Source organism: Natrix helvetica, assembly GCF_964273705.1.
Source record: "Natrix helvetica genome assembly, chromosome: 9".
NCBI lineage: Eukaryota > Metazoa > Chordata > Lepidosauria > Squamata > Natricidae > Natrix > Natrix helvetica.
In genome coordinates, this window is record NC_138560.1 from 5,212,874 (window position 1) to 5,239,787 (window position 26,914).

The following is a 26,914-nucleotide window of genomic DNA, read 5'->3' on the forward strand; positions in this document are numbered from 1 at the left end:
ATTTATGAGCTTCTGGTGGCAGGAGCAGTAACTCTGAAACAAAGGACCTTGGGTAGCAGCTTTTAAGTTCCTTAAAATGAGCAGCAGATCAACATTTTGAAAACTTCCACCTTCCCTTCCCTGCTGGAACTCTGAAAAGAGTGCTGGGATTAAGAACATACCTGTGAAATGGAGAACTTCTGGGTATTGTGTAGAGGTTACAGTTTGGCTACTGTTGAAAAGAAAGAGTTGGTCTCCTTCGTTCCCCCCTCCTGTAATTGCTCATTAATATGCGCATTAGAACACCCAGCCCTTTGCATGAGACCCCCCTCTGTGGGAGCACACTCCCAGGTCCGTATCCAAAGAGAACACACTGTCTGTCTGTCTGTGTGTGTATGTGTGTGTGTGTGTGTGTGTAAAAAAGAAAAACACAGCCCCCCTGCAAAAAAAGAAGGGGGGAGTCCAGAGACAGCCACCGAACCCTTTTATGCAAATGTGCTTACAAAACACTTCCTCCATTTGATGCCAGAATTAATTGTTGCGACAGCTTTTTGTTGTGGTGGTTTTAAATGCATAAAATAAGTGGCTAGAATGCAGCCAGTGTGTGTGTGTTTTTTTCTTCCCTTTTTTCTTCCCCTTCATCCTGCTTGCCCTTGCTCTTTTTGGTTAATTGAGAGGGTGGAATATTTGGTGGGAGAGAAACAGATTTTCCACTAGGCTGACTTTTGTGAGAGCTGGAATCTAGCGTTTTGCTCGGAACACGTCGAGTGTAAAAAAGATGCCCTGAAGAATGCAAGGCCTGCCCTTCCCTCATTCTTCTCTATGGCCTTTATTATATTGATAATAACAAATCTGATCAGAGGAGAATTGACGCCTTTGGACTGGCATAAATTACTGCATGTACCATGGAGAGCCAGAGTAACTAACAGACAAGTGTTAAATGGTATAAAAGTAGATGTATGATAGCAGTGTTCCAATATTTGAGGGGCTCCCACAGAGAAGAGGGGAGGCGTCAATCGATTCTGCAAAGCCCCTGAATGTAGGAAAATAAACAATGGATGGAAAATAAACAAGGGGAGAACCAACCTAGAACTCAGGAGAAATTTCCTAACATTGAAAACAATTACCCAGTGGAACTGCTTCCCTCCAGAAGTTGTGGGGGCTCCAACAATGGGAGGTTTTTAAGAAGAGATTGGACAACCATTTGTCTGCAATGGTGTAGGGTCTCCTGCTTGAGCAGGGGGTTGGACTAGAAGACCTCCAAGATCCCTTCCAACTTTGTTATTTTCTGTTCCACATCCCTAGAAGCCATATCGTAAGACCACATCTTATTTACTTGGGTCATGTTATACGTGCGAATTCCTTGGAGAAGGCAATGATGCTAGGAATGGTTAGTAGAACAAGAAGAAGGTGCGAGCAAAGAACACACTGGCCTGATAACATCAAATCTGATGCAAAGTTGAACATGCAACAATTTGAAGGAAGCTGTCCTTGACAGGGTAGAATGGAGAGCTCAATAAAGTCACCCAAGAGTCAGACTCAAATAAATGGTTAAGATAAAGGTTCCCTTTGCATACATATGTGCTAGTCGTTCCCGACTCTAGGGGGCAGTGCTCATCATCTGTTTCAAAGCCGAAGAGCCATCCCTGTCCGAAGACGTCTCCGCGGTCATGTGGCAGGCATGACTAAATGCCAAAGGAGCACAGAACACTGTTACCTTCCCTCCAAAGGTGGTCCCTATTTTTCTACTTGCACTTTTACGTGCTTTCGAACTGCTAGATTGGCAGACACTGGGACAAATCACGGGAGCTCACCGCATCCCCTAAAATAGTTAAAAACAACAAACAAAGACAAATCTACGTCAGAAGGAGGTGCAGGCAGGCTACCTTGGGTTTAGAGACCCCTTCCCTTTTTTTAAGCAGGTGAAAGATTGTTTTTTTTTAAAAAAAGAAAAAGAAATAAATGAAGAGAGAAACAGAGCACCTGTAGAACACCTGGAAGCAAAGTTCTCCAAACTTCCACATTTTACGGAATCCCAGGGAAGACAGTGTGAGGTTTTGTCACTGCGTTGTTTGCTAGCTGAACTGAAAGAGTTATTGCACAGGTCATAAGCCCCTATCAGCAAGTGATGTATTGCGCCTGCTCATCACACATTCCAGAGACTTCTTTCCTTTTGATCTTTGTTTGCCTGCCAAAGAAGGTGGACGAGAATTGCTTTTGCCAAAATGTAACAATTAGATAGATTTGTTTATTTTCTTATTTCTTATTTTCTTACATTAAAAGTTTGTTTTAATTAGAACTTGTTATTGGACTTCACTTTCGCTTCTTGAAGATATGCTGTTTGGGAAAGCCGTCGATTCCAGACCTCATTAGTTCAGGGTGAAATTTCCCCTGACAGTTTTGACCATGCTTCCCTCTAGGTGCCTTGAAGAAGCTTGATCCCGCTACTCTTTTAACGTGTTCGCTCCAACTTGTCCTTTTGAAAAATTGCATCTTGAGGAGAGTGGACTGCTGAATCCTCTGAATTAAGTGGTGGTTGAATCTGGTGGGTGGAATGTTGTCATTCCATAAGGGATGGAAATGAAATGGGCACATGACTTGAATGTGAGAAGGAGTGTTTTGGGGTTATGGGGGCAATTTTTTTAGTGATATCCTAACCCAGTGATGGCAAACCTTTTTGGCACCGAGTGCCGAAATGGGAGCACATGGATGGGCGAGCGGCACCGAGTGCCAAAAAGGTAGCAGTTCTCGCCTGCGCGCATACTTCACATATGCGTGTGCGCTCATCTGGCCACCACCAGGAAGAGGAGCTGCCCAGGGGGCCTGCGCGCACCGGAAAATGAACTTTCGCTTTCTGACACGGACATGGGTGCCAGCCAGCAAGTCTTCCAGTTACTGCCGCGCATGTGCTTACACCGATCAGCTGGCCTCATGCTCACACCGGCAAAGAGAAGACCAGCTCTTCCAGTTTCTGGCACACATGCCAGCTGGTCATTGTGTGCTCATGCGTACCAGAAACCCGGAAAAGGAACTGGTAATGCCGCATGTGCCAGGCGACATGGCTTCAGGTGCCATTTCGGGCATGCATGTTATAGGTTCGCCATCACGGTCCTAACCAACGACCTCGGACAGTGTTTTTCAAGCTGGACGACTTTAAGATGTCTGGACTTCAACTCCCAGAATTCTGGACGTTGAAGTCCAGACATGTTAAGTTCCTAAGACTGGTTTTGCTATCCTTTTGAAATGCACAAAGACAAGTTGCCTTGGAAAGCAGAAAAGGAGCAGAAAGAGTGACGTTTTCTTCCCAGGTTTTTTTGGGGGGGAGGGGGGAGGAAAAAAAAAAGCACACTGCCAGTTGCAGATGGCAAATTCAAAAGAGCGATCTGCAATTTGGCAATCACGGAGGATTTTAGCTTCAAATGGCAATTTCTTTATGCGTTGTGTTCTTGTTCCTTGATTGGTTTTTGTGCCTATCTGGGTATGTGTGCGAGGAGGGGTTGATTTGCGCGGTGGAGGGCTGTGAGCAGAAAGAGGGTTTGTTGGCACCCTGCTAAGTCACGGGGGTGGGGTGGGGGTGGGGATGAGGGGGTGGGGAAAGATAGCCCTTTGTTATGGGGCAACTGCCTTTGTTTTGGAGAAATGGAGGATGGGGACTTGATTTTAAAATAGGAGGTGAAAACTGGAAATACGAAACTGTTTCCCGGGCCGGGCCCATAACTTAAGTGTAGGAAGTTAGCACCCACTCCTCTATTAGAAAAAAATGGAGATATTTTAGGAAATATTAAAAGGGCAGAATATTTCCCCTAAAAGGGAGACAGAAACTCAGCTGCTCCCCATCTTTGTCAACGGACCATTAAGGCCTGAGCCAGTCTATTCTAGATAACAAAGATTTACCTCCTTCAGGCAGAGCCATAATAGGAATCCTGAAGCCCTTTCATTACGTCATCACCCAGCAGAAGTCAACCAAGCCTGGGACTCAGGACAGCCTACAGAGTTGCCCCTGCATGGCCCCATGGGAGTCTTGACAACCAATCAGAATACACGCTCAAATTCAAAAGCCCAGAGAGGACATAAAACCCAGGGACTCTCAGCATCGCTGCCCTTTTTTCCTTCAAGATCTCCAAGGTATGTGATCCTCTTTTCCCCCCGGACATCAAACCACGTGGTCCGGTCCGCCATTTTAAAAAAAACCATCTTTCCAAGCAGCCTCCATGTTTCCAGTGTCTTTTTCCCCACTTGGAACTGAATCCAGAAGGACATTTCTTCCAACATTAGTTTTGCAAGGGGTCCTTTGGGATCAGACTTTCCATCGCTAAACAGAGCAGTTGCTAAGGGAGCCTTTCCCAATTTTACAACCTATTTGTCATGGTTGTTAAGTGAATCCCTGCAGTGGTTAAGTCGTTCTTAAGCAAGTCCAGCCTCCCCCACCCCTCACTGACCTGAAGCTGGCTGGGAAGATTGTGATCATATGACCCCCGAGATGCTGCAACCACCATAAATACATGCTGGGTTGCCAAGCGTCCAAATTTTGATCGTGCGTCCGTGGCACTGCTGCAATGGTTGTAAGTGTGAGGACCGGATAGACGCCTTTTGTTTTTCAAGGCCACTGTAATGTCAAACGGTCGCTAAATGAATGATTGTAAGTCGAGGCTACCTGTACAACACATAGGTGTCCTTCATGAATCTGCTTGAATCTTGCTTAAGTTATGGGGGTGGAAGAGATCTGCTGTTTGCGAGGGCAGCTCGTCCTGTTTTGGATGAAGGAAGGGATCGTGCAAGAGGAAATTGATGACCTTTGGTTGGATCTAAACCCGTGATCCCCGAATCTTTTGGGCACCAGGAACTGGTTCCAGGGAGAGAGGTTTTTCCGCATACCAGAGGGAGTGTGGCTTTGCCTGCATCCCACGAATGGGGCTTCGCTTGTTTGCACAGACCGGTTTTTGGTATGCCCAGGACCGGTGTCAGTCCATCGGCTGGGGTTTTGTGACCCCTGATCTAGACCCTCCAAGTCTTATCTTTGAAGAATGCGGCTTCTGATCGTAACCCCATTCATGCAGCGGAGTTGTGCACTTCAGCCCCTTTTCTTCCAAACCGAGGCCCAAATTGCTTTGGATGGCAATTAGACATCTGGCAGGTTGGCACTTGCACCTGCTGAAATCTTGTATAAAATGGAACTGAAGCTGCTCTTTGGAAAAAGCCTCTTGATCAGGATTGCTCTCCATTCAGCTGCAAACGGGGAGGAAATGCTTCTTGGGTGCAGGAAGAGATTTGTAGGTCTTTCTCTTTCTCTTTCTCTTTCTCTTTCTCTTTCTCTCTCTCTCTCTCTCTCTCTCTCTCTCTCTCTCTCTCTCTCTCTCTCTCTCTCTCTCTCTCTCTCTGTGTGTGTGTGTGTGTGTACAAATAGTCCTTGACTTACAGACTTTTGTTTGTGACTGTTCAAAGTTACTGCACCAATGAAAAAAGTGACTTAATACTGGTTTTCACACCAACAATGGCAGCATCCCCACAGTCAACATTTGGATGCTTGGCCATTGGTTCATATTTAAGATGGGAGCAATCTCCCACAATCATGTGATTTCCCCTTTTGCGATCTTCTGATAAGCAAAGTAAATCGGGAAGCCAGATTCACTTCTTGTTGTTAGTTGCGAAGTCGTGTCCAACCCATTGCGACCCCATGTACAACGTTCCTTCAGGCCTTCCTGTCCTCTACCATCCTTTGGAGTCCATTTAAGCTCACACCTACTTCTTCAGTGACTCCATCCAGCCACCTCATTCTCTGTTGTCCCCTTCTTCTTTTGCCCTCCATCGTTCCCAGCATGAGGCTCTTCTCCAGGGAGTCCTTCTTCCTTCTCTTTAGGTGGCCAAAGGATTTGAGCTTCCTCTTCAGGATCTGGCCTTCTAAAGAGCAGTCAGGGTTGATCTCCTTTAGGACTGACCGGTTTCATCCTCTTGCAGTCCAAGGGACTCACAGGAGTCTTCTCCAGCACCAGAGTTCAAAGGCTTCCATTCTTTGGCGCTCAGCCTTCCTTATGGTCCAACCTTCACAGCCATCCATTGCAACTGGGAAAAACCATAGCCTTGTGTAGCGACTGAATCTATTGCGCAATAAACCTTTTCTGTTTGATCCCGGAATTCTGTGTCAGTTCCTATATTCCATAATAACTATGCACACTTTTGTTGGCAGGGTGATGTCTCTGCTGTTTAGTATGCTGTCTAGATTTGCCATTGCTTTCCTCCCCAGGAGCAAGCCTCTTTTAATTTCTTTTTTAATTTTTAATTAAAATTATCTGATTGACTTATCAACCCTATTACTAACTTAACAACTGCAGTGGTTCACTTAACAACGGTGGCAAGACAAGACAAAAAAGTCACTCAACAACTGTCTTGCTTAGCAGCAGAAATTTTGCGGTTGTAACTCGAGGACTACCAGCGTAGAGGAGATAGCTCAGGACGCCTCATTTACGCAAACCTCTTTCGCTCCTTAACACAGCTCTTACTTTCAGCATTATAAAGAGCAGGTCTCTCTTTAAAAAAAAAGAAAGAAATCAGGAATCTGTCACCTTTAATTTAGTTCAAGACCTGGAAAAAGCCTTGGGGGCATTTTTTTTCTTCCACACGGAGAATGCAAAGAATTGGCTCCCCTTTTCCGATACTTTGGTGATTCCCTCCTGTGCACCAGCCAAGAGAAGGAGGTGGAATGGGCTGAATCTTGCATGCATGATGTACTGTTCTGACCGAGGCTTCCTAAGAGCATGAAGCAAACCCCTTGTCCAAACCCCTTTTATTAATTGACTGTGAATTCTGCTCATTCACATCCAGCAAAGTCTTTCAAGGGAGGATTTGCAGTCACAGACCTTAGCTGGCTTGGAGAGCTGCCAGGCCCATATCTGCAAAACGTGGCAAGGAGTCTTGGAGTCTCATGAACCAATTAAGCAAACTAATTGCCTCCTGCAAACTCCACTTCCCTTTCGCTCCTCTTTTATTTCCTCTGGGAGGGGCCATTCATTGTCTGGCCTTACTCCCTAGTCGACTCCTGTTCTTTAGCGGTTCCCTTCGTCTGGCAACTCTGCACATGCGCACACTGGGAACAGGCTCCAGCTCTTCGTCTGCCCCACTGATCTACAACTCTGAAGGCAGCTGATAACTGGCATATGGCTCTGGCCCCCTCCCTGCCTCCAACACAGAGCCCTCATCCGAGCCTTCTCCAGACTCCAGGACTGGCCCATGTCCCTCCCCAACCTCCTCACTGTTTGAATCTGCCGCCAGCTCCAGTGGTCATTGGCAGACCACAACAATGCCAAAGGAGGACTTTGGGCTGTAGGTACCAGCCTCCTGTCTGATGGCTCTGGGATGGCAAACGGGCTTGCTGCTTCTTTGCACAAAAAAAAACCAACACTCCAGAAATCAGCAAGCTCTGTCTCAGATCAAAAGTCTTCTGATTTGGTTCTCCCAATAGAAATCAGCGGGGTGGGGCGAGCGGCTTTGAAGGCAAAATCAATGGTCCTCTTTGTGAAAGAAATGAAGGGGGGAGGGGCAAGAGAAAGCATGTGGAAGCCTTTTTACATACCATGCATTTTCCCCACCCGGCTTTGTGGTCTGCATTGTCCACGATTAGCCTGCTACTCTTTAACCAAGGAGGTTTAAAAAAAATCGGATTTACCTATTTTGGGGCCTGCCCAGAATGTCTGTTTTTGGATGTAGCTAAGCCAGATGTGTGAATCAGCTCCGGTGCATGCATAAACTCTTGATTTGTCGCCTTGGTTTGGGTGTGAATCAAGCCAGCGTGGGTTGTTTGATAAACCAGGATCATAAATAAATAACAAGGCAGTTGTCTGTTAGCGCTATATGGGAATCCAGAATAGTGCAGCTTGGAGACTCCTGGGTGAGGGCAGCATTTGGGAATGGAGTCTGCTGACTGCCGGCTGACTGCAATTTGACAGTTCGAATCTCACCCGGCTCAAGGTTGACTCAGCCTTCCATCCTTCCGAGGTGGGTAAAATGAGGACCCAGATTGTTGGGGGCAAGAGGCTGACTCTAAACCACCAAGAGAGGGTTGTAAAGCACTAGGAAGCGGTATATAAGTCTAAGTACCCTTCTTCCTCCCTCCCTCCCTTCTGTGCACAATGGTGCACAATGGTCAGAATGCAGGCTAATTGCAGACTAACTTTGCCCACTGCCAGGCGTTCAGTCCTGACCATCTCAAGGTTGGACTCAGCCTTCCATCCTTCCAAGGTGCATAAAACGAGGACCCAAATTGTTGGGGGCAAGAGGCTGACTCTGTAAACTGCTTGGAGAGGGCTGTAAAAGCCCTGTGAAGCGGTATATAAGTCTTAAGTGCTATTGCTATTTTGGATCCAAATTAGCCATTGCTGACTCATGCATCAGATAATACATTTATCTGATGCAGGAGTCAGCAATGGCTAATTTTGATCCAAGATAGCAATAGCACTTAGACTTATGTATTCCAGATTAAGAGTTGGAAGGGACCTTGTGTAGGCCATCTAGTCGAATCGCCCGCCCAAACAGACCCTACACCATTTCTGACAGATTGCAATCCAGTCTCTTCTTGAAAACCTCCAGTGATGAAGCTCCCACAACTTCTGAAGGCAACTTCTGTTCCATCGGTTGATAGTTTTATTTTTAATTAATTTTATTTCGTTTGTCAAACATGTAAAAGATAACAGGTATGAGTATAAAAATAAATATCAACACAGTAAATGGGTATGGATAAATGGAGACAGTAGGGACAGGGACAGTAGGTACGCTGGTGCGCTTATGCACACCCCCTAACAGTCCTCTTAGGAGTGGGGTGAGGTCAACAGTAAGACAGTCTTAGGTTAAAATTATGGGGGTTTGGGGATGAAACAATGGAGTCAGGTAGAGCATTCCTGGGGTTGACCACTCTGTTGCTGAAGTCGTATTTTCTGCAATTGACTTTGGAACGCTTTACTTTGAGTTTGCATCTATTGTTTGCTGTATTATTGTGGTTAAAGCTGAAGTTCTCACTGTCAGAAAATTTCTCCTTATTTCTAGGTTGAATCTCTCCTTGTGAAGGGGGGGGTTAGGGTTTAGGGTCATTATCTCCCTCTCTTCCCCCAGTTAGCAAAGCCCTGCGCCTCCCATCCCATCCCTGCCCCGGAGGCGGGTTCCCTCCCCCCCCCCGCTCCTCCCGTGATCAGCAGTTGAGCAATAGGACCTGGCAGAAACGGCGGCCAGGCTCTCTTAGCATGCAGCTCGCTCCTCGCCTCTCGCCTCCTTCCATTCAGGAAATAAGAATTAAAAAAACAACGATGGGGACCACACAAGGTCATCTATTTGGGGAGGACGGGGGAGCCCCACTGCAGTGCACTGCCGGGCTGGGATAAGGGGGCCAGCAGCCAAGAGAGACTGCGGTTTTGCCTTGCCACCCCCGAGATATATTTTTTTTTGGGGGGGGCATGCAAAAAACAACAACAACACCCCACAACTTTCCCTTTTCTTTTTGGCTGATGTGAGAGCGGCGTTGTGTCACTCAGCTGCCTTCCCTCCCCCAGTCCCAGCGTCGATGTCAGGGAGAACTAATTATGCAAGTTAATTAAGGTGATGTAGATGTATTTAATTCTGCATAATCGGTTCTTCTCCTGGCATTTGAGGTTTGAGGAGGTGGTTGGTTTTTTTAAAAAAATATTATTATTATTATTAAAAAAGAAATTATTCCAGAGGTGTGATGGGGGTGGGGGTGGGGGGAAAGAGTGCAGTGAACTGCTTAATAGCAGTTGGCCTGCTCATCCCAACTGCCAGGGAGATAGCAGCTGTGCCCGGCTGCCAAGGTGAAGGGTTCTAGCCCTCTCTGCATGTTTATGTCTTAATTTCCACCGATGGTTTTTTCCCCTTCCACGGAAGCTATTATTCCCTTACAGCATTTCTCTCAGACTTTCATCCCTCCTTGGGCAAGGACAGGGCTGGCCTGGGTGCAGTGGAAGATGTTTTCCCTCTTCTGTTTTGCTGCAAAAGTAAAAGGAAACTCAGCCCAAAGACGAATGGAGGTAGATGCAAGCATTTCATATTGACTCATCAGTACTATAGAGCAATAACATGGAAAGGAGAAATACAAGGAAACTAGCAAACATTGGATGCCCCTAATGTTAAATCCCCAGAAGCCTTTGGCTGTCCGTTTCTAAGATGTTCGATATAAAATCACAACATTGTGACATTTGTACAGCGCGGTGAGTTTTCGATTTACAACAGTTCATGTAGTGAGGGTTTGGAGTTACTACCACGCTGAAAAATGGCCTTACAACCATTCTTTGGGTTTATGGCCGTCATAGCATCTTCACTGTCATGGGGTCAAAATTTGGGTGCTTGGCAATCACGGGAGTCATGTGATTGCAATTTGCAATCTTCCCAGCTGACTTAGGACAAGCAAAATCAAGAATAGAATAGAACAGAATTTATAATATTGATTAGAATGGAATAGAACAGAACAAGAAATGAATAGAATAGGGAATAGAGTAGAGCAGAGTAGAGTGAACAGGTGGGCCTGGCATCCTGTGGTTGCAAAGAGTCAGGCACAACTTAGCAACAGAACAAGAAATATCTTCCTTTTAAATAAATAAACCAGCAGGTAAACTAGCTTTATATTGTTAGAATAAATGTCCTTCTGGGTTCAGTTCCAAGTGGGGAGGAAGACACTGGAAACATGGAGGCTGCTTGGAAGGAGGGTTTTATGGTGGACAGGACCGCATGGGTTTGAAGTCCTGGGTAGCTGACCACATGGAGTGGCGAGTGAGTATTATTTATACCCTCTCTTGGGCTTTGAACTTGAGCTTCCTATTCCTCTGGCAACGGCAAGTATCCTATTGGCTGTTAGACTCCCAGGGGGTAACTTTGTAAGATGTCTGTGTCCCAGGCTTGGTTGAATCTTGCTGGGTGATGCAATGAAGGGGCTTTGGGTAATTCCTATTGTGGCTGAGGACTAATCCTACCTTTGTTGGATCTTGGGTGAGGAGGGCTTTTGCCTATGAATAGACCCAGCTATCTCTTTATATGTGTGGACATCTGCTGTGGGCTATCGAGGAGGGTGGGGGCTCTTTAGAGTGAGTCTGCTTCCTGCCTCCAAAAACATGTTTTTCCAATTCTCATCCAGGGAAATTCTGCCTTTTTCATATTTCCTAGAATATTTCAATTTGCTAGGAGAGGGTTGGGTGTGCTGACTCTCTACAATGGTAAACCAGCTAGGTAGTTGATGGTCACATTTCCCAATCTCCGCAACTTAAAAGATGGATGGACTTCGACTCCCACAATCCCCCAGGCGGCCGAGAGACGAAGTCCACACGTCTCCCAAGTTGCCAAGAGTGAGTAAGCCCGGCTGTGCAGAATAGACTTCGGAACAAACTTGGTGAGTCGAACGCTAATTTTCCACCGGAGGCTTAGTGATTATCTGATCTGTTCTGATTGAATGTTAGGAGGAGGGAAGGGAGGAAAAAAAAACCCCCAGCTTCCTCCCAGCCAGAGCAATTTAATGGCGGAGGCAATTAGCCACAGAGGTGATGGGCTCCCTTCCCCGAATGCTTTCAAGATGAGTCTTCACTGCTGTGGGCTGTAGAGGATTTAATTTGGATTTTTTGCACTCTGCGGCCAAACAACGGCTTCTTCTGAGCGGGGGCAATCGGTTTGCAAATTTTTCTAATTTCAGGAATTTAACCCTTCTTTGCTTAGGCTTGTAAGCTTTTAATCTTCTCCCCTCCTCTCCCCCTCCCCCCTGTCAACTCGCAAAGCATCCCTGGCCTGCTCTTGAGTTGCCATAGGGAAGGCGGGATGGGAAACTGATGAAACGGCACAGCAGCAAAAGACAGCTGCACATTCCAGACTTATCTCTCTCAAGGCTGTATCCCAGGGCTACTTAGAGCGGCCGGAGGGAAGTGACCTTCACAACCTGGGAAATTGCCCTCTTAGCGAATGTGATTGATGATACACTCTGGGGGCAGTGGTGAAATTCAATTTTTTTTTACTACCGGTTCTGTGGTGTGGCTTGGTGGGCGTGGCAGGGGAAGGATACTGCAACATCCCCATTCCCTCCCCACTCCTGGGGGAAGGATACTGCAAATTACCCATTCCCTCCCTACTCCTGAGGGAAGGATACTGCAAAATCCCCATTCCCTCCCTACTCCTGAGGGAAGGATACTGCAAAATCCCCATTCCTTCCCCACTCCTGAGGGAAGGATACTGCAAAATCTGCATTCCTTCCCCACTCCTAGGAGAAGGATACTGCAAATTCCCCATTCCCTCCCCATTCCTAGGGAAAGGATGCTGCAAATTCCCCATTCCCTCCCCACTCCTGGGGGAAAGATATTACAAAATCTCCATTCCCACCCCACTCTGGGCCATCTAGAGGTGGTATTTGCCAGTTCTCTGAACTACTCAAAATTTCCGCTACCGGTTCTCCAGAACCTGTCAGAACCTGCTGAATTTCACCTCTGCCTGGAGTGTGGGTGGGGAAACAGGGTCATAATTGGGGCCGTAAATTACATGGGGTCACTTGGGAATGTGTGGACATGAAGCTCCTAATAAATAACTGGATTTCTTTTGAAGCTTTGCTCGAGGCTCATGATTTAATTAGGGCATCGGTTGGAACCTTGACACCCACCTCTAAATCCCATTTCTTCTTCATGGTACAAGCCATCTTGCACGTCAGTTGGGTGTAGATGTTACTCGTAACCCCCTCTCCCTTAAATGAATGTGTCCCCTCGCCAGCAAACGGTTTTGCCCGAGTGTTTTAGGAACTCTGCCACCGGGTTCTGTAACGAAGCAGGCAAATTAATATGAAGTGACCCTTCCTGCCCTCTGGGGTAGGGGGTCCAATTGAAGCAGCTTCCATCTTTGGCTCTGCCCACCCAGACTGGGAATAGTCTCAGTGCCTGATGAACGAGGTGTGAATTGCTTAAGATAAAGCCTCACTCAAGCTGTGTTCCCACTTGTTCTTCCTCAATCCTGGCTCTGCCACCCGGTTCTTGCCGAACTGCGAACATACTGGCAAAGCAGGGACCAGAATAGCGCAAAGTGCTTGCCCCTTGGGAGACACTCAAAATCTCAGATCTCACATAGGCAGGTTTTTGGGATGGGCAGGCCAAAAAAAAAAAAAAACCTTGAAAATGGCTGGAAGAATTTCCCAGCCTCGGTTGCAGGATAGGCCTTGACCTGAGTGACTGTGTGAAGTTACGGCTTGCTTGAAAAAAGGAAGTTAAAAATGTTACACAGACAGATTAACAGAGTTGGAAGGGACCTTGTAGGTCATCTAGTCCAACCCCTCTGCCCAAGCAGGAGACCCAACCCCATTTCTGACAAATGGCAGTCCAATCTCTTCCTGAAAGCCTCCAGTGATGAAGCTCCCACAACTTCCAAAGGCAAATTCTGTTCTCTTGGTTGATTGAACTCACTGTCAAAAAATTTCTCCTTATCTTCAGGTTGAATGTCTCCTTGTTCAGTTTCCATCCGTTATTCCTTGTCTGGCCTTTGGGTGCCTTGGAAAATAGCTTGACCCCCTCCTCTATGTGGCAGCCCCTCAAAAATTGGAAGACTGCTATTGTGTCTCCCCTGGTCCTTCTCTTCACTAGACTAGCCATTCCCAGTTCCTGCACCCATTTATCGTATGTTTTAGCCTCCAGACCCCTAATCATCTTGGTTGCTCTTCTCTGCACTCTTTCTAGAGTCTCCACATCTTTTTTATAGTGTGGTGACCAAAACTGGATGCAGTATTCTAGGTGTGGCTTTACTAGAGCTTTATAGTGTGGTATTAGCACCTCACCTGATCTTGATTGTATCCTCTATTAATGCAAGTTACAACCTAGTTGTAGAGTTCTGATCATCAGCTCCCCCAGCACCCCAAGTCACATGACCTCATTTTGACTACTTGGCTATATGGTTGCATTTATAGCCATTTGCATCTTCCCACATTTTAGGACAATTTTGCCCAAAACCGGCACTTCCAGATTTTTAGCAAAACTACCTACATGGAGAACCATTGGCTCACTTAATGACTGCAGCATTTGCTTAATGACCACCCTCAAAAGGGTTGTAAATTCAAGTCAGTCATGGGACTGAATGGTTTGAATAGAATGAATGAGCTGTAAGGGACCTTAGAGGTCTTCTAGTTCAGCCCCCTGCTCAAGCAGGAGCACCTATATCATTTCAGATAAGCGACTATCTAGTCTCTTCTTAAAAACATCCAGGGATGAAGCACCCACAACTTCTGGAGGCAACTTCCGTTCCACTGGTTAGCTGTCCTCACTGTTCTAGGTTTGCTTGCGACAGAAAAGGTATTCTGTGTCAGAGATGGATAAGCCTATGGTAGGGCTGATCAAGCCACTGGTCCTCTTGAAGGTGACAGAAGAAGGAAGTTAAGCCTTCAGGGATACATAAGTTCCTTCTGGGCTACAAATCCCAAGATGCGGCCTGTTCACTTGCCGTCAGCTTTGGCTGGTCTGCCCATCCATCATCGCGTAGTTATTAAAGGACAACATTAATGAAGAGATGGCAGCCAAAGAGGCAATTGGGCTGCTAGGACAGCCAAGAGAAGCCCGCTCTGGCCACGCTGCCTTGGTTCTGTCTTAGAAATGGAAGGGACCCATCAAGCTTTGACCCCCGTTTAGGCTGTGTGCTAGGTATCTTCTGTTCCAGGCGCTCTGGGCTTCTGGCAGCCCACTAGGCAGTCTGTGTATCTGAGAACCTGCCAGATTGTTTCATTCCAAACCAAAGACTTGGTCCATCTGGGCCCCTGCCATGGAGCCAGGCTGGTGGCAGCTCTCCAGGGGTGCAGCCAATGCATTTTCCCAGCCCCTACCTCAAAATATTGGGGACCCAGGCCTTCTACGGGTAGTCCTCTGTTTACAACGATCCATTTAGTCAATGTTTGAAGTTCCCCAGCAGTGAAATACCATATTTTTCAGAGTATTAAGACGCATCTTTCTCTCCCCCCACCCAAAAAAGAGGGTGAAAATCTGGGTGCGTCTTATACGCTGAATACAGCATTTTTGGCCTACCGAAACTCTGCCCCCTTTGCAAAAATGGACGTGCAGAGAGTTTGGGAGGCTTGCAAAGTGCTCCTGGGGGTTGGGGAGGGCAAAATTGGGCAAAAAACAGGCTGTTTTTGCTTGTATTTGCCCCCTAGCCTCCAGGAGCACTCTACAAGACTCCCAAAGCTCTGCATGCCCTTTCCCTCCCAAAACGGCCCATTTTTGCACAAAAGAAGCCATTTTTTTGCTCGTTTTTGGCCCCCCAAGCCCCCAGGAGCACTCTACAAGACTACTAAAGCTCTGCATGCTCTCCCCTTTTTTTGCAAAAAAACGAGGCATTGCAGAGGGTTTGGGAGGCCTGCAGAGTGTAAAAACCTTTTTTTTTTAATGTACCTTTTCAAAATCATGGTGCGTCCTATACTCCAGTGCGTCTTATAGTCCGAAAAATACAGTAATTCAGGACCGGTTTTCACCCTTACGACTGTTGCGATCCGGGGTGTCTACCGGCTGAATACCACCTCTGGCCTGATGTTATTTTCACAAAAATGTGTAAACATGAGTGAGGCTGAGCTGTGGTTACTACTGTCTATTTTCAAGAATTCAAACTGGATCCCCCCTAGTCTTAAATTCAGGGAATACGTTCCAGTCAGAGAGACACCCAATTTCTGAGAATAGGTTTCTCTCTCCCGGCAAATGGGGACTATTCCTTAGACCGAATGCCTCGGCAGACTGATCTTCCATAAATAAAATAAAATAGATATGTGTTCTACAAATATATATGGGTCTCATTCTTCCTTATGGCTCCCTAGAGGAAAAACCTCCTTCACAGTAGTGTATTTCTCAGGATTCTCTGCGGAGAAGTAAAAAATTTAAACTGGCATCACTTTTGATGATTCAGACACATGGATCTGCCTATAACCATACCAGAAAGGTCTTTTTTGATGGCATCCTGGCTGCATAGCTACTTTGTCTTTTATGGTTCCTATTTATACATCACCAGTCCTTCCTAAGAACTTATTATCTCACCTCAGGTACCTGTCTTATTTTACCTCAGGTTGAGGTAAAATAAGACAGGTACCTGAGGTGAGGTAACGAGAGGATCAAAGCACAGTCCTCATCAGCCAAAGGTGCTAATTCCAAAAGGCAGCTGGACTTTCTTGGTTTTTTCCCCCTTGAAAACGTTTCACCTCTGATTCAAGAAGCTTCTTCAGTTCTCATCCAAGAAGCTTCTTCTTCGGAGAACTGGCGAAGCTTCTCGGATGAGAAGTGAAATCTTTTTGAAGAAGAAAAAAAAAGCCCACAAGGAAGTCCAATTGCCTTGATGATTGAGACGTTCCATAGATGACTTCACTCTTGACCGCTTGATTGTCCGGAGCTGGCAGTAGTAAGATTTCCCTTTTTTCTACACTGTTGGTCAGCCCTGTTCATTCTCCATTTCCTGCTGCGTTGCAAAATGCTCTCTTGGGAAAAGACCCTTAGTTGAGGGAGCAAGCAGAGAATCCAGTGTTCCTCTGTGTCCCTCTGCTGATACGATGCATGCTGGTACCACTGCATTGCAGTATTTGTTTGAATCGAGGTATTTGCCAGGTGAAACAATCAGCAGGTAGCATCTTACGCCTAGAATGGGGAGTGGCGCGGTGGCCTAGAGGTGGTGCTCCCGCCTCACAAGCAGGAGGCTGTGAGTTCGATCCTAGGTAGAGGCAGATATTTCTCTCTCTGGGCGCAATGAGAATACATCTGCTGAACAAAACTCCACCTTGGCGACAAGAAGGGCATCTGGCACCCCCACCGGCTGCCGTCACTGCGGGGGGTCCCAGCAAGCCACCTTTCGGCAGGAGACCCTTCGCTCAAGCCTCCTGTGCTCCTTTCGGAGCCCGCCAAGGGAGCGATCGGCGGACTACACATCCGTCGCCATTCGGTCCCGGAAGCGCCATTCGGTCCCGGAAGCGGAAATCTGTTTGCAGGTGTAGTGAATTACCCTATCCCTTCTCCAGAATCAACATAAGTTTAGATTGCTTCTGTGTACCCAGCTTTTTTTTTTAAGGGAGGCATGCTATCATGTCCTACTTCTTAGGTAGCAAAATATTTTGGAATGACCAAGTTAAGAGACTTGGAAATGTTTTAAATCCTTTGAGGAACCTTGTAGCTGACCAAGCAGCCAAGTTCAAATTCTTCCTGGCTTGATGAGCAGGGGGGTTGGACTAGAAGACCTCCAAGGTCCCTTCCAATTCTATTCTGTTAAATTCCTCTGTTGTCCATTGGATCACATTGCCCGTCTCTGGTTTTCTCCCCCCACCCCCAATTTTTATTATTTTATTCACAAATATTTTGAATACAGTGCATTGTCATGGTATATCATTTGCAGAAGCAGGGTGTATGTATGTATATATGTGTTTGTGTATACCCCCCCCACACACATATACTGGTAACGATAATAATAATAATAATAATAATAATAATAATAATAATAATAATAATAATAATAATAATAATAATAATATAACAGTGTTTTAATTAAATTTCTCTTTGTATTGGCTTATTTATACTTCTATACTTATACAACTAAACTTGTTGATTGTATTTATGTATTTATAATTATGAATCATCTTTATAATTAATTCAGACATAGCAATGATCTCTCTGTCCAATTTCTACCTCTTGTCTCTAACCCCTCGTAAAATCTATTCCATATCAAGTAATACTCTGTCCTCTTTTATTTTTTTTATTTTTCAAGTCAGTCTGTCCATTTCGGCACAATCTAAAGATTTTCCGAAGCCCATCTCTGTTTTTCAAAGAAAGATTTGAGAATGAAGATAACTTTAGGAAGTTAGTTTACCTGTCCATGGTGCTGCGCGATAAATGCCTCTTTAAAATGTTGATTTGTTTATTGCAAATACGTTTTCATTAGGATAAGACAGAACGGTGAAAGAATGGTGACAGTTTGGCCCAAAGGTGCTCTTTTCGGGAGGCCACTGGACTTTACTTGTTTTTTTTTCTCTTTTGAAGATGTTTCACTTCTCTCCCAAGAAGCTTCTTCAGCTCTGACAGGATAGTGGTGATATGGAAGGATTTATATTCCTTTGCAGACAGCTGGTGACAGTTCGGACAACCAACTTTCCTGGCTGGATTAGAAGTTGGAGATCCGAACTCGCAACATGTTTTTTTTAGCGTTGCATTCTCTTTCGGAGCTGTGATTGCGTCCCTCTTGTTGGGTTTCAATCGCTGAGCCTAATTGTTTTGCTGCCTCCCCTATTATCTTGACTAAACATTGCCGTCTGTAATTCGGGGTTTATTGCTGGCTCGGCACTTTTCTTTCAAGATGTTTTTTCTTTCCTCTAGGCGACCAGGTTACGAAGACGGAGTGACCTAGGAAGTCAGCAAGGGATGCTAATTATCTTATGTTCAGAGGATGCTTGCTAAGCTCATCCCTATGGACTTTGTTCGAGCCAGCCTTCTGTTTCTCTTGCGTGCAAAGCACGTTGGGAGATGCAGAATGCTGGAGCCAGAGTGAAACAGAGACCTCTGGGAACTGAGGCCGGCCTGTAGCTGCCTTGAGCACTGACGATGTGGAAGAATTCACAGGAGGCCACGTGGCTTTCTGGGAGCAGCTTCCCATCTGTTTTAGGCCAGGGTTTGTTGGGGTGCAGACCTTTGGGGATTTTTAGGGTGAACGTAAAGGCATCCACAAGCTCAGTGGCTAAGACGCTGAGCTTGCTGATCAGAAAGGTCGGCAGTTCGAATCCCTAGCACTGCGTAACAGAGTGAGCTCCTGTTACTTGTCCCAGCTTCTGCCAACCTAGCAGTTGGAAAGCATGTAAAAATTCAAGTAGAAAAATAGGAACCACCTTTCGTGGGAAGGTAACAGCATTCTGTGCACCTTTGGCATTTACTCATGCCGACCACAAGACCACGGAGATGTCTTTGGACAGCGCTGGCTCTTCGGCTTTGCAACAGAGATGTGCTAGTTGTTCCTGACCCCCTAGATTCAGGAACGACTAGCACATATGTGCAACGGGAACCTTTACCTTCAAAGTCTTACACTTAGACTAGAAAAGCCAAAGGTAAACCTATAGATTGGGTGAAACCTGGCTTAATAGCAGTAAGTGTGAGAGGGATCTTAGAGTCTTAGTGGACAACCAGTTAAATATGAGCCAGCAGTGTGCAGCAGCAGCCAAAAAAGCCAATGCAATCCAAAGTTGCATTAACAGAGGGGTACAATCAAGATCAAGGGAGGTACTGATATGACTCTCTAAAGCTTTAGTAAGACTACACCTAGAATACTGCATCCAATTTTGGTCACCACACTATAAAAAAGATGTGGAGACTCTAGAAAGAGTGCAGAGAAGAGCAACCAGGGTGATTAGGGGATTATAGAGTAAAACATTTGATGAATGGTTGCAGGAACTGGGAATGGCTGGTCTAGTGAAAAGAAGGACCAGGGCAGACGTGATACCAGTGTTCCAATATTTGAGGGGCTGCCACAGAGAGGAGGGGGTCAAGCTATTTTCTAAAGCACCTGGAGGCCAGACAAGGAATAATAGATGGAAACTGAATAAGGAGAGATTCAACCTAGAAATAAGGAGAAATTTTCTGACAGTGAGTTCAATCAACCAAGGGAACAGAAGTTGCCTTCGGAAGTTGTGGGAGCTTCATCACTGGAGGCTTTCAAGAAGAGATTGGACTGCCATTTGTCAGAAATGGGGTGGGGTCTCCTGCTTGGGCAGGGGGGTTGGACTAGATGACCTACAAGTTCCCATAACTCTGTTAATCTGTATATGTGTGTGTGTGTGTGCATGATCTTGAGGAAAGAGGGGAAGAGTTGCTGCTTAGGAAACAACCAGAGAAGAGAGGCAGGAGCCCCCAGTATGTTGGTCAATGGTTGGAGGAAGAAACTTAGGAAGGACCTATCCTAGTGCATCAAGCAGTTAAAAGTGGTGGCAGGAAGTTTGTGCCTCCGGGTTTGCAAGATTCTGTCAATGTAGCCTTACAATGAAATCAGATTAGTTCATCTGATTCTATTTCCTGACTGGCTTACGTGACAGGCCTTGTAGATAGGAAGGGGTATTTTTTGCATCATAAATGACCGTATATCCTTGTGGAGAAGCCCATCTTTGGAAAAGCTTGAAATTTTTGTGCGGTTTAATTTTCCTAGTTGCCTGATTTGCAGGTGGTACATTTTTCATGATACCTTGGTTAAAACTTTTGAGGCCCAGTTTATCTGCGGATAGGCGTATCCGCAAATACAGGTGGTCCTTTTCAAAAGTATTAAGGTAGATTCTTGCAGATGGGCCCATCCGCTGATCAGCTGAACTCCATGTTGTGTATTTTGGCACTAAAACTCTTGGCTTACATGCAAGTATATACGGCAATATACACATGATCTTACGGTCAAAACAAGTCGATCATTTGGGAATAATTGGCAGGCTTCTACGCTTGAGTGATTTGAATTAATTTGTTCTGTAAATATCTTTCGGTGGGATGCAAATTATATGAGCTGGTTAACTCCTAAGATAGTTGTTCCTTCTTGGATTATTCCTTTCCCAACTTCGGGTTCTCTCCATGTATTATGTCGGGCTAAGAATTGTGTTAGTTGAAATTCCAGAATTCTGTGATTCGTGGTTCATTGCAATGCATGGCTTTGGCCAGGCTGGCTGATTCAAAATCCTCAATTTGCAACCACAATTGGCAGTGGAATTCCTGTTGCTAAGCAGGCTGGTTGTTAAGTGAGTCTTGCCCAATGTTATGACTTTATGAATCATACAGTCATTAAGCAAATTCAGCTTCCCGCATTGAATTGGGGGTCACATGACCCTGGGATTCTGCAGCTGTCCTAAATGCATGCCAAGTTGCCAAGTAGCCAAATTTGGATCATGTGATTGCGGGGACATTGCAAACAGTCCTAAGTCATCCTTCTCAGTGCTGTCGTAACGCTGGTCGCTAAATGAATGACTACCTGTATTCCAGATTGTCTCACCCATGGCTTGCCAAAACAATATATGGACCAATGTATCGGGCACTCTTTGAAGCCCAGTTTTTAAAGTTTTCCGCGGCTCAGGAGCATAGATTATACAGCTTTCCCGCGCAATACGCTACAAACTCGATTTCAAACCTATCATTTCGGGCAATCATTCAGTTAAAGAAACTTGATGTGGTTAATTGTATGAGTCGTAATTAGATCTGAATAAACGCGTCTATGAATAAAGCAATAGTTTCGATGGGGGGGCGGGGGGAGAAATTCCCTTTTAGCTGCATGTCTGTGTCACAGCAGGTAGGTGCTCAATGCAGTCGGTTTCTTTCTTGGTGGGAAGAAATATGCCTCTTCTAAAGAAATTGTTCAGCGCTTTTTCAATGGGAAAGCATTTTTGTAAAAAAAAAAAAAGACTAGGAAAGCAGAATCTCACCAAAGGAAAGCTGTATTTGTTACAGGGGGGGGGGGGAAATCCACAAGCTTTTTTTTAAGCTCCCCTCTGGTTTATTCCTGCATGAGGGTTTGTGCACTGTAGTTAATTTCCTCAGCTGCTTAAGCTCTGCAGTGGTGCCCCTGGATGGGGAGAAGGAAGGAGGTTTAAGAAAAAATAAAATGCCCCAGAAACGGCGATTGGCTCCTTAGCAGTGACCATTCAGAAAACGGTCTGCTTGAAGTTATGTCTGCAGGCAGTCCTTACCTTTAAAGAGTTACGGAGGTAGACCTAACAGCCACAAGTGAGCCCGAAATGTCTTTTTTTAAGTGAAACATTTGTTAAGTGAGTTTTGCCCCATTTTATTACCTTTTGTTCTGACGCAGCTTCCCAAACAGGACAAACCTTCTGAAGTGAACTCAAAAATTCCTTTATTAGGAGTGTCGGCAGCCACGGCAAAAAGTTTCTCTCTCTACACACAGGCTAACAAGTCTGTCTGTCCGGGTGATGAATAGTTGTCTGTCACATCTATTCATCTCCGCCTGCTGCCTTTTATCTCCAGAGCTTCGCTAGCAGCGGTGGCTCTTCCTTCCCAAGGACCAGCCCATAGATTTCCACTGCTCTCCTCTCCTCTGCCTTCTGTGCATTCACGCATCAGGCACTGGACCCAGCTGTTCCTCTTCTTCCTCATCAGCCACATCCAGACCTGGGGGCTGTTGACTCTCCATCTGAGGGCTCATGGATGGCCCAGACTCCACACCTCTCTCTCTCTCTCTCTCTCTCTCTCTCTCTCTCTCTCTCTCCCCCCCCTCTCTCTCTCTCCCCCCCCTCTCTCTCTCTCTCTCTCTCTGCCAGCTCCATTCCCTCTTCCCCCTCGGAGCTCTCAGGTTGCCTTGTTGTTAACCCTGACTTCCACACCTCCCCCTCCTCCTCTGATTGGGCTAGTGGAGGGGCCAGTGGGCGACAGGCCACAACACCTTTCTTGCCACACTTGTTAAGTGAATCACTGTGATTGATAAGTTAGTGAACCCGGTTGTTGAGCGAAACAGGCTTCCCCATTGACTTTGCTTGTCAGAAGGTCGCAACGGGGGATCCCACGACCTTGGGATCCCAGCAACGGCCATTAAGTGTTGCCAAGCGTGTGAATTTTGTATCACACGATCACGGGGATGCTTCAGTGGCCGTTAAGTGTGAAAAAGGGGTCCTGCGTCGCTTTTTTTTTCATTGCTGTCGTGACTTTGAATGGTCACTAAATGAACTGCTGTAAGCTGAGGACTTACCTGTAGATACATACAACTAAGCAGTTCGCCCCAAACAAGATTCCACCTGCTGTGAAACTCTCACTTCTTGGATTAATAAGCATGTTTTTTTATGATTCCAGGGATATCTACAAAAGTCCCTGTAAAATGCCTTTTTAAGAGCCCCCCCTTCCCCGATGGCTTTTTGCATGTTGGCTTCAAAGCCATCCGACGCTCTCAACCGGCGTTCATTTCGTGCAAGGAGGGAATCTCCCCAAAATACCAGCTTTCGTAGGAATATAAAGGAACCGTTTGTTTCTCGGCTACCTGAATATTTGGGGCGCCTTTCTTTGATTTTTTCCAATGGATGGATCAGAGGAGTTTTCACCGGTTGTGGCATCGTGGTCCCTCCGTGAGTAGAACAGACGACTTCGCGGAGGTTTACAGCCAGTCAAGGAAGAAATACACCTCTTTGAATAATTAAAATTGTAATCGAATATGGCAAGGTTCTTTCAGGGTCACCCGAGTAGTGCAAATGGGTGCGGAGCTGAAAGGACTGCCTTGTAGAAGGCTCCACACCCATTTGCACTGCTCAGGGGACTCTGGGGACACAGACAAACCTCCAAGTGGCCTCAACAACCCTCTAAAACAGTGTTTCTCAACCGTGGCAACTTGAAGATGTCCGGACTTCAACTCCCAGAATTCCCCAGCCAGCGAATGCTGGCTGGGGAATTCTGGGAGTTGAAGTCCGGACATCTTCAAGTTGCCATGGTTGAGAAACACTGCTCTAAAAGAATGCAAACGACCAACTGTCTGCAAGGAAGATAAATCCTTGCATCCCCCACCATCCATTTCATAGCTGATGAAGCTTCTTGGAGGAGAAGCAAAACATCTTCCAAGAAAAGCAAGGAAGTCCAGTTGCCTCTTGGGAAAAAAAGCAACTTTGAGACAACCATGTCCTGAGTGACCGAGAATCTCCATCGACAGCTGTAAGTTGAGGACTACCTATACACCAGAAAGTGCCAAAGGGCGAGGCTGTTGTCCTAAAAACCAGCTTTTTTGGAGGGGGGGGGGAAAGTCGTGTTTCAAATGCGAGCGGCAGACTTCTGTTTGACTAACCGTGATGCGTTCATGCTCTCGATGTACCAGTTTTAGGATTTTAGGTGGGTTTGCGAGAGTTGCCTCCTCTGGTTTGGCATACACGTCCCGAGCCCTCTTGAATTTCCTCTTCCTCACGAGCGATCTGCTCCGCTTGTGCCTCCTCGGAATAGACGGAGGAAGCATTCTGGAGAGCTGATGTTAATCTGTGCTGAGCAATCTTGAGAAAGCTTTGGGCTGATTCTAATCTGGAACGAAAGCCAAGGATTAAGATGGAACAGTTGGAGTGGCAGTTCTACAAATATGCTTCGGAATAACCGGCCAGAGGTAGAGAGAGACTGGCAGTTCCTTTCAATCCGATGGTTTTATGACGTTGTATGAAAAATGGAGCTAGGGAAGGAGCTAGAGAGCGGGCCGTGTTTTTTGCAAGGGGGTGGGGGAGAGCAGCTCGCTGCGTGATGTTTTAAAAATGTCCCCGTTCCACTGAAAAGCCGGGTACGAAAAACATGAGAGATGCAAGACCTATAAACACAATTAAAGCCTTTGATATCGCCAAAGCAGACAAGTTGCTTTCAAGACAAATGGCGTGTTACGGCCATACCAATTTCCTATAGAGCTTAGGGCAGGAGTTAAAAGGCCTTGTTTCATTGGAAGCCTGACATGACCACAAATGAGAAATGGGATTTGAAGCAAAACCTCATTTGCATTATTAGCTTTGCGCCGTGGAACCAAGTTGGGTCCAGAATGCGCTGCGGCAGGGCGCAGCTGTGGGGCGTAGGTACAATTGGCGCCGATTGCAGCGCTTTATTCACCGGCAGCGGTTGTGAAACGAGCCAATTGGCTTCCTCCTGCACCCTTCCCAAAACCCACCCTCAACCCTCAAATGGAGGAGGTCCTATGGTGGGGTCTGCTTTGTGTGTGGTTTCATTGGATGGGATGAGGCTTGCTATGGGGGTGTTGTTTTGTGCCAAGCCTGAGACTGTTTTCCTTGACTTCTCTGCTGGGAAAGTGTTCTGACCGAGGCTTCCTGAGAGCATGAAGCAAACTCCTTGTCCCGACAAAAAACCCTTTTATTAATTGACTGAATTCTGCTCATTCACATCCAGCAAAGTCTTTCTAGGGAGGATTTACGGTCACAGACCTTATCTGGCTTGGAGAGCTGCCAGGCCGATATCTGCAGAATTGGCAAGGAGCCTCCGAGAGTCACGAACCACTTAAGTGAACTAATTGCATCCTGCAAATTCCACTCCCCTTTTGCTCCTCTTTTATTTCCTCTGGGAGGGGCCATTCACCGTCCACCTGTGGCCTTACTCCCGAGTTTACCCCTGTTCTTTAGCTATTCCCTTCGTCTGGTAACTCTGCACATGCACACACTGGGAACAGGCTCCAGCTGTTGTTCTGCCTCACTGATGTCTGACTCTGAGGCAGCTGATAACTGGCATATGGCTCTGGCCCTTTCTCTGCCTCCGACACAGAGCCCTCACCAGAGCCTTCCCCAGACTCCAGGACTGGCCCACGTTCCTCCCCAACCTCCTCACTGTCCATATCTGTTGCCAGCTCTGCTGGCGTACCCACAACAGGAAGTGAGACAGGCGTTTGAAGGTACGGGCCCGTGTGGGGAAATGTCTGCCCTTCTGCTAATGTAAGGTTGGGGAGATTATGAATTTGAGAAACTGTTGGATTCTGGCACGGTTGGAGATCAACCCTCCCAGTTGGGAGAGAGAGCTCAAGAAGTTAGTCTAGACTTGCTAGAGAAACACAAGAGAGCTAGGTCTGATCTCTACCGCTTGAATAACCTTTGAGTCTTATCTGGTCTTTCCCAGGCGAAAGCTGCCAGGCTGGGGAGATTCCTGTAAAATAGGCAAAGAACAATGAAGTACCATAAAAAAAAAACTTTACATGTATGGATCTGATAGTTTATACCTGACAGCCATCCCACAGCAGTACCAGAAGCAATGCTAGATAGAAGTCAGTGCCTGCTGGTGTACAAATCTATGCCTCACGTTTGATGGCACTTAAGCCAATTCCCAGTGAAAATGCATTCTCCAGGCACGATCAGAAATAATTTTTGTTACTCCTTTCGAAAGAGGTTGGAAAGATGGAAGGTGGAGGGAAGTGTGTGTGTGTCTGCTCTGGTGTGACTGTGAAACACAGTTTTGCACTTTCCTCCCCTTGGCAAACATCCACTTAAATGTATCCGCTACCTGATTATTTGAGAGCATCTGTCTAATCAATTTGATCATTCATCTGATTAATGATAATTATTCATTCATCAGACATGAGTGATAAGCTTCAAAGGTATAGGAAGAAAGTCCTGTAGGGACTCATGATTTAAAATGATAAGTTGGTAATGGGTTCTCCCCCCTCCCCCCCCGTCCATATCTTTTTGCTTTTATTTCAGAAACAGTCTCCAAAGTTGGTACTGTCAAGCATCTTCCAAGGCCCAGGAGCTTTGCCCCTCCTCCACCCTTCTGCCAAGCCCTGTGACTGTCCCTCCCCTCTACAAGCATACTGTACAAAGAAAGTCAGTAGTAGCAAGGAAAAGGGGCAGGAATCATTGATACTGTAGGAGAACAGGTAGAACTTGGGTGATGGTGGAATTTAAAGAGGCATCAGCCTAGAGTTGTTACATTCTCACAAACGGTCTAAGGGCAATCCCTCTTGAGTTTCATTGTTCCTTACCTGGCAACAATCTTTATTGCTCATTAGTGGACTAGATTTTTATGTATAGATAAGCTTGAGTAACAAATCTTCTAAGCTGGACTTACATATCATCCTGATCCTTGCTCCCTGTCTGTTACCGGTCCATGTCATGGTGAGACCAGGCTAAGAGACCAATGCAGGGGTGAAATTCAGCAGGTTCTGACAGGTTCTGGAGAACCGGTAGCGGAAATTTTGAGTAGTTTGGAGGACCGGCAAATGCCACCTCTGGCTGGCCCCCAGAGTGTGGTGAGAATGGAGATTTTGCAATATCCTTCCCCCAGGAGTGGGGAGGGAAGGGGGATTTTGCAGTATCCTTCCCCTGCCACACCCAACAAGCCGCGCACAGAGAACCGGCAGTAAAAAAAATTGAATTTCACCCCTGCCGTGTAGGTCAGATCAATTTTATTGTTAACATTTCTAGTACCAGAATTGCTCAAGTCTGAATGTGTTTCCCCCTCCGGTCCACATCATGTAAACTTGGGAGAGTCAAGTTCAAGAGATTTTACAA

The 26,914-nt window shown here is 46.2% G+C and overlaps 1 protein-coding gene across 1 annotated transcript in view; it reads left to right on the forward strand.

Annotated features, from left to right (window-relative positions):
• Nucleotides 1-26,914, forward strand: part of CADM4 (cell adhesion molecule 4) — a 153,155-nt gene that overhangs the window by 5,047 nt on the left and 121,194 nt on the right. The gene's annotated exons all lie outside the window — the stretch shown is intronic.